Source organism: Sylvia atricapilla, chromosome 14, assembly GCF_009819655.1.
Source record: "Sylvia atricapilla isolate bSylAtr1 chromosome 14, bSylAtr1.pri, whole genome shotgun sequence".
NCBI lineage: Eukaryota > Metazoa > Chordata > Aves > Passeriformes > Sylviidae > Sylvia > Sylvia atricapilla.
This window is the reverse complement of record NC_089153.1, coordinates 16,617,931-16,625,809: the sequence shown is the minus strand read 5'-3', so window position 1 is coordinate 16,625,809 and position 7,879 is coordinate 16,617,931. Positions and strand designations below refer to the sequence as shown.

At 45.7% G+C, this 7,879-nt stretch overlaps 1 long non-coding RNA gene across 1 annotated transcript; it reads right to left on the bottom strand.

The window, feature by feature from the left end:
• Positions 1–3,113: 3,113 nt before the first annotated feature.
• On the bottom strand, positions 3,114–6,941 carry LOC136367315 (uncharacterized). The gene is made up of 2 exons (XR_010744678.1): positions 6,812–6,941; positions 3,114–3,541 (listed from the first exon to the last, which is right to left on the bottom strand). It is a non-coding gene; the product is annotated as an uncharacterized lncRNA (long non-coding RNA).
• Between the last annotated feature and the right edge of the window lie 938 nt (positions 6,942–7,879).

Genomic DNA, 7,879 nt, shown 5'->3' with positions numbered 1-7,879 from the left:
TTGTTAATCCTCACTTTTTTAAAGTGTTTCGACAGCAGCAGCAACCTCACAGCCTTTCTCTTAAAAATGACTGTAACCTAAAACTCCTGGAGTAAAAGGCTCAGTCCTTTCCCCCAAAATGGCAAAAGAATTCTTCATATTTCCTTTTACTGCTGCAGAACAGTTGGAGGTATTAATTTAAAATATGGTAGCAAATTACACGGGAATCTTTCATCAAAGGGGATCAAAGCACTTTGCATATTAATTACATTTCAGAATCAGTCTCCGAGCTAAGCTTTATTATAGGAGATAGTGAGTTCTGGGGATTCAGCTGCGGGAGAGGAAACCAGGACACCTGGGATTTACTGCCTGTGACGTGCTGCCCAACTCCCTGCAGATCTCTGAGCCTCAGTTTCTCTCTCTGTAGGAGAAGGATGGTTATATTTAACTTTGTTTTCAAAGGCTGAGAAGGAAAATCCTCTGGCACAAATGATGTCTGAGAGTTTACGTGGCAGTAACAGCACCAGAGCAGGCCAGGAAGGGAGGTGAAGTGACAGATGTGCCCAGAGGAGTCCTAAAGCTGCTCTGTCTGCCAGGAAATTTCCCACTGGGGCTCCCTTGGAGGTGCCAGGATCATCCCTTCCCCCTTCCTCTCTCAAATATCCTGAAAGCACAACAGGGACCACCCGAGCAACCCTCACACCCCCAGCCCTGAGCATCTCCTGGGCTTGGGAAGCTCCCACTTTCACAGTGACTTTCTAGGAGATAACCTTCTGTTTCCATCTGACAGCTCAGTGCAGTCTCAGGATGAGCTCATCCAGGTTTCCAGGGGCTATCCACAGGAAATAGGTAGCAAAGCTCCTCTAAAATTTCAAATTTCATTGGAGTGATCTACAAACTTGAGGCTTGTTGCTCTTCTTGTGCTCTGAGTGCTTGAGAAACCTTTCTAGGTGAGACCAGAGGGACAAATCCTGCTCATTTCTCAGCCAATCTGGGACAAAATAATTCATGAGGATGAATCTTGAGTCACTTTCTAGGGATAACAACCTGAAAAAATCATCCCATTTTACAACACCCATAATCAGCGGCTTATGAAAAGCAGAATCACGAGCAAACAAAGGTTATTTTTCCTTTGTACATCACTGAAATAGGTCATGCAGAGTGGTAGATGTGACTAAAGCTGAGTGGCTGCACGTCACGAGACCGAGGATGAAATGATGAGAATCAGCAGCAATAAACCAGGCCAGGAGTGAGAGGATGGGGGAGGCAGCCTTTGGCTCCTCCTTATCACAGATGTCAAGAATAACCAAAACAAACATTTAGCCCAACCTTGGGCGAGTTCAGGACCAGATAGCAGCGTGCAGGAGGTGATTGTGATCCCAGATCGTGGCAAACACCAACTTCCGTTTGGACTTTGGCAGAAAAGTTGTTTTTGAGTCCTGCCTGTGTGCCCTGAGGGGTGCTGCACTTTGCTCTCACACAAACTCCACGTGTTGGGGGGAGGCCTGTCCTGCTACTGCCAAAAGCTGGTTATCTTCTTTAATCATTTACTGGAATTCAGTTTGGTGCTGCCTGCAGTGGCAAGGGAGGGGGTCCTGTGGATCCCAGTGCACTGGGATGGGGTTTGGTGTCTCAGAAAGGGACTGGGATGGGGTTTGTTCTCTCCAAATGAGATGGGATGGGGTTTGTTCTCTCAGAAAGGGACTGAGATGGGGTTTGTTCTCTCAAAATGAGATGGGATGAGGTTTGTTCTCTCAGAAATTAACTGGGATGGGGTTTGGTGTCTCAGAAAGGAGCTGGGATGGGGTTTGGTGTGTCAGAAAGGAGCTGGGATGGGGTTTGTTCTCTCAGAAAGGGACTGGGATGGGGTTTGTTCTCTCAAAATGAGATGGGATGGGGTTTGTTCTCTCAGAAAGGGACTGGGATGGGGTTTGGTGTCTCAGAAAGGAGCTGGGATGGGGTTTGTTCTCTCAAAATGAGATGGGATGAGGTTTGTTCTCTCAGAAATTAACTGGGATGGGGTTTGGTCTCTCAGAAAGTGACTGGGATGGGGTTTGTTCTCTCAGAAAGGGACTGGGATGGGGTTTGTTCTCTCAGAAAGAAGCTGGGATGGGGTTTGGTGTCTCAGAAAGGAGCTGGGGTGGGGTTTGTTCTCTCAGAAAGGGACTGGGATGGGGTTTGGTCTCTCAGAAAGGGACTGGGATGGGGTTTGGTCTCTCAGAAAGGGACTGGGATGGGGTTTGTTCTCTCAGAAAGAGGCTGGGATGGGGTTTGTTCTCTCAAAATGAGATGGGATGGGGTTTGGTCTCTCAGAAAGGAGCTGGGATGGGGTTTGGTCTCTCAGAAAGGGACTGGGATGGGGTTTGCTCTCTCAGAAAGGGACTGGGATGGGGTTTGTTCTCTCAGAAATTAACTGTGATGGCAACAGAAAGTCTGAAATTCTCCGTGCCCAGGGCTCCAACCCTGTGCCCCCCTGTCTCATCCCCGTGCAAACAAGACCCAGCACAAGCAGCAAACACCAAGAACCTGGAGGTGCCACAGGCACCAGTGTCAGCACTTGGCAGAGCTGTTCTGACATTTGGCTTGCTAATGTCTGAGGGGTTGAGATGGGAACGGTGATGGAAACGAGAGACACAAGTCTGGGACAAATGCTGCAGGATTGCTTCTTACGGGGCATGTTCTCATCTGCAGCCCTTTGTAATTGCAAAAAAAAATGGTGCCTTGTAGATACCTTGAAGGGACTGGAGACAGACAGATGCATCTCCTCATCGGGAAGTCTGTCTTGACAGGCAGCCAAGATCCGAGGGGAGCATGCATTATTTGTTATTATCATCATCATCATCATCACCATCATCCCTAACCTCATCTCCCTGGGGGTTTGACTGCAGTGGAAATGCATGAAAAGCTCTCCTGGGCTTTACACTGTGTTTGCCAACTGTGCTGCCACCCGAGGAGTGGGTCACACACCCCCCAAAGGCCCCTGGGCACTGCTGGGGTTTGTTGCTTTTTATTTTATGGTTTCAAGCTGCACTTGAAAGCCATAAGAAAGCAAAAAATATCTGGGTGTGCTGTGAAATACCTGCCTGGCTCCCTTCAGACACCCACTGCAGTGGAGGAAAGCAGGACAGCAGAAATTCAGTAGCAACCAGCAAAAGTTGATTTATTTTGTGCCAAAACAGAATGATGAACCCTGAGGTTTGTTTTGTTGTTCTTTTTTTTTTTTTTTCTTTTTGCATGTTGCATGTGCAGGAACATGATGTCAACACCTCCGTGCTGCAACAGGAAACAGAAGATAAGACTTGGTGAAGCCTCAGCTCTTCCTGAGAACTGATCTGCCACTGGTTTTGTTTATGTTGTGCTTTACAAAGCCGAGGTTACCAACACAAATAATCTTTTTTTGGCAACTTCAGCCTTACTTTTATTTTCCAAAGAGTTTTAGGTGATTGCCAGTACATCTTTTGTTTCCAAGTACTTGCCTAATTTTGAGAAAGATGTGTGTATACAAATGCTGCACCATCTGCAGTCTGGGCTGTACAGCCACGGCGTGGAAATTCTTGACTGGCTGACAAAGAGGAATAAAAAAGAAAATGAAAAATGATGTGCTAGTCATAATTACCAGGCATTCCAGAATATATTTCTGGAGAAATTATTTGTCCTAAAGATTCATAAGCCTGCTTTATAATTGCCAGATGACTATGCAAATATTAGCAGTGACATGACAACAAATGACATCCCCCCACGTATGGAAATGAAGCGAAATCTAAATTTACGAACCACTCATTTTCATTATTCATCTAAGACTAATCACAAGCACTGGGAAATGTCACTGTAAAACCCAGTGAGGGTGGTTTTGGTTTGTTTTTTTTTTTTTTTTTTTTTTTTCCCCTTTACTCTGACAGCTCACTGAATTTAGCACAGTGTGGTGTGCTCTCACTGAAATTCGCCTGAGTTTGTGGGACACGGAGAGTGATGCTCCAGGAGGAAAACCGCTCCTGAAAGGAACAGGAGCCGGCACAATGGAGCCACTGATTAAGGAGAACAATCCTGGAGGATTTCCTCTTGTGCTGAGCTTCAGGAGGAAGCAGAGAAGCAACGCAAGGGAAATGAGCACATTTGCTCAGAATGAAAAGGTCAGCCAGCCCCGACTCGTCGGCTTTGATATCCACATAACATTCCAACTCCCATTTTTATCGCTGATTATAGCTTCCCAAGGCCTTCAGGAAGCTGACAGAGAGATGGTGAGGTTATGGGGTGGTGTGAGAACGGAACTACCTGTGATTTACAAACTTGTCATTGCAGCACGGCCGCTCCCGTGCGATGAAGAACAAAGCCACCAGCACCCAAGAGCATCCCTTGTGCCCCCTCATCACACAGCTTTAGATAGCAGCTTCACTCAGCAGCAGGGACAGTCAGACTTCCCCTTAAAACCCCCTTTAAACTTAAAATGCGAAGGGAGTTTAACAGAGTGCAACATGGACAAAAGCTGGTGGATGGCAAATCTACAGAGATTCTCTCAGATCTCCTTCACATGGACATCACTCGAAGTTAAAACAGCAGTGACTGTAAAGACAGCAAAATCTTTGATGTAAAAATATTGTTACATTTGAGAACAAAACCCCAAAAACATACAGGACTCCTGGGTTTCATCCACAATAATCCCATTGTCTCCCTATCACGACTTAATCTCCCCCAAATTTAATTCCCTTATTTGTAAAATAGAAGCAGTAATATTTAATTTTTTTATCATGGGCCACTGTGAAGTGGTGAATCTTCATTGCTTGGTCTGAAGGAAAACCAGATTATTACTGCCTGAACAAATGGGCTGTTTCTATTAATGCAACGGAGGCAGTGGGATTCATATTATTTCAGTTATGCCTCAGCTTTCCCAGCTTTTGTACAGCTTTGAAAACCAGCTCTCAGCTCTTTATGTCTGTTGAAAACAGATGCTGAACTTGTTGATGAAGGTGTAAAAGGGTTTTATGGGATTTTAGCTAAGGAAGGACGGAGCACACAGAGTGAAAGCACGGCACTGCTGAGGTTAATGGGAATGCTCACAGCATAAAACACAAACCAGCTCCTTCTACAGCATCTTTTGTATCTCAAGAGCCTCGCTGAGACATAACTAAAATACCAAATCTAAAAGGCTTCCAAAACACTACCTCAAGACGAGAGTGGTAGAACAAAATTTCAGCCCATGGCACTTGAATGTATAATGAAAAATCCATTAGTGACTCACTTTTCCTAAGGATAGAAGGCAGCATCCTTATGAGTCAGCTTTCTGCTGAGAAAAAAACCCTCCTGCCTTCAATGGAGCAGGAGCCACACCATTGAAAAGAGCTCAATTATCGGCCATTACACTGTGGGACAGAGCGGGGAACAGGTAATGAAAAGAGCACAAACACATGAAGGACTTGGCTCGTGGAGGACCTCTCAGCATTATAAGACTGACCTTTAAACGCAGTGAGAAATGAGAGTTGCATCAATCCATCACCTGCCTGAGAAATTTACTGCAGAGCTCTCGGGGAGTCAAGGCACACATGGGTGCTGTGCCTGCGAGGCTAACAAAGGTAGGGTTAAAACAGCTAGGTGTCTGACTCAATCAAGGGAGAAAAATGAAAAAAAAAAAAAGGTAATTAAATGTACTGAGCATTATCCAATTTGGGTGACTGTAAGGGATGAGAAAACTTTTGTAGAGTGCGACAGATAACATCTACAGATAAAGAAACCATCGTGTCTAAGAGGAAACGTGTTGAATACTGACAAAAAAACGTGATAAGGGTTCTGACATGATTTAAAGGAAGTTTCTTGCATCTCTCTTAGAGTAAATGAAGGGAGTTCAGTTCTGTGAGCGCTGCACCAGCAAGGTACATTTTATTTTTCATCTCTCACTTCACCTCCTAAATCCTTACTCAAGCAAAACTCCCACTGGAGTCAATTAAATCTTCCTTCTGATTTGGAACAACATAACTAATGCAAGAGAAAGCCTTTCAAGCCTGTCAGCTTTTTCACACCTCTTGGCTGCCTGGAGTCATCAGCAGCAGTGTCCCCATGAATCACAGCAGCCTCGGAGCCACACAGCCAAGGAGGCCAGCGTTTTGGAGGCTGGCACTCTCCCTCAGATGAGTTCTAGATTAATTCCATTGTCTTCAGTAAACTTCAACGTGCTTTTTTTTTTTTTTTTTTTTTTTTTTTTTTTTTTTTTTTTTTTTTTTTTTTGTGTGTGTGTGTGTGTGTGTTTTTGTGGTTTTTTTTGTCGTTGTTGTTGTTTTGGTTTTTTTTGTTTTTTGTTTTGTGGGGGTGAGTCAGAGAGTTTGGCCCTCCACCTGAAATAATATCATGTGTGGCTCTGGACAGGCACAACTGCGTTTTCACGCTGCCTCTCCTCCCTCTCAGCTCCTGCCTGGGATGTGCTGCCCACACAAGAGCATCAGGACGGGGACTGCAGCTTCGTGCCACTCACCAGCAGGACCTTTCCTCTGTTCCTAAATAAGTTTCTCAGCTGGGTGACAGATGCCCAGTAAATCTTACTGAAGCTGACTGATTTCGCAGTGACGGAGCTCTCTGCTGAAATTCTTTACTTCCCCCTTCCCTGGCTGCCCACTCCCAGCATTTACCATCAAGTGGCTCAATCGCTTTTGCAACTAACAGCAAAAAAGCAACAGAGAATTTTCTGCAGGCGCCGCTGCTGGGAAGGAACCTTCCCTTCCAGGGGTTCACTTTCAGTTTCAGCACCAGTTTTGATCGATTGTTGCCACTGTGGGGGAACCACAGCCACCTTTCCCCACTGCCCTGCCCTTCCTCAGCGGGGACATGACAACACAACATCACTTACGTGAATTTTACGTGGCCCCACGAGCACCAGGGCAACACCAGAGGTTCCTCATTTACATAAAGCAGCTGCAGCCGTGACTCATCTCTGCCTTGTCACTGTGACGAGGCTCCTGATGGCCAGGGGACACGCTGTGCCCTCCGTCACCCCGGTGTCCCCAACGTCCAGGCTCTTGCAGAGCCTGCCAGTGGGGAAATAGCAAAATGTAAAACGTGCCCAGGAAATTTCCCTGCAGCGTGGGAAAGCTGAGCTTCTCCTGTTTCATCTCCTGCGTCTCATCTGCAAGGCTTTGCTGGTGTCCGCTGAGTGCCCACCAAACCTCTGTCCTCCTGGAGAAAGGTCTTGTGTGAATTAACATCATCATTTCCAGCGTTTCCCATCCATCAGCCAAGGCCAGAGGGCTCAGGACTGCTTAGAAAATTGGGAGAGGGCTGAGGGATGCTGTCCTGCCCTGTAAACCAGTGGTTACTCAACTGAGAACATCCTTCTCCACGTCAGCAACAATCCCACAACACTGGGATTGGGTATTTGCCTGCTGTGAACCCCCTGAACAAGAGTGGATTTCAATCTCTTTAGGTTTTTTAGTTTTAGGGTGAAGGAGTTAATGTCTGTGGACAGCCTCTGTCCTCCATGGAATGAGGTTACTGCTCTGAATTACCTCTGGAGGAAACCTTTCCCTGCACATAGGCTTGAGAGGGAAAATCCAGGAAAATCAGTTTTATTAGGTTAATGTTAGCCTCAGTGACTGCCTCTGTCATGAAGTTTTCTTCTTCCTGACACTGTTCACACCACGGTCAGCAGCAAGAACCATCCACTGATATGGAAAAAGGACATCAGGGAAATTCCATTGAAATAAGTAGAATTGGAAAGTTCTCTTTTTTAATTTTTTTTTTTTTTTAATTGGGTTGTTCCCACGATGATTTCAGGGAAGAGAGTGAGTGAGTTAGTGAGTAAGAAGATGAGGAAGGGGCAGGGAAATACCAAAAGCTTTCAGTGAACGCCCTCACACAGTGAATGAAATTTGAAATCAGTAGAATGGAAACATTTGGGATGAAGAACGGAAGAAAGTGA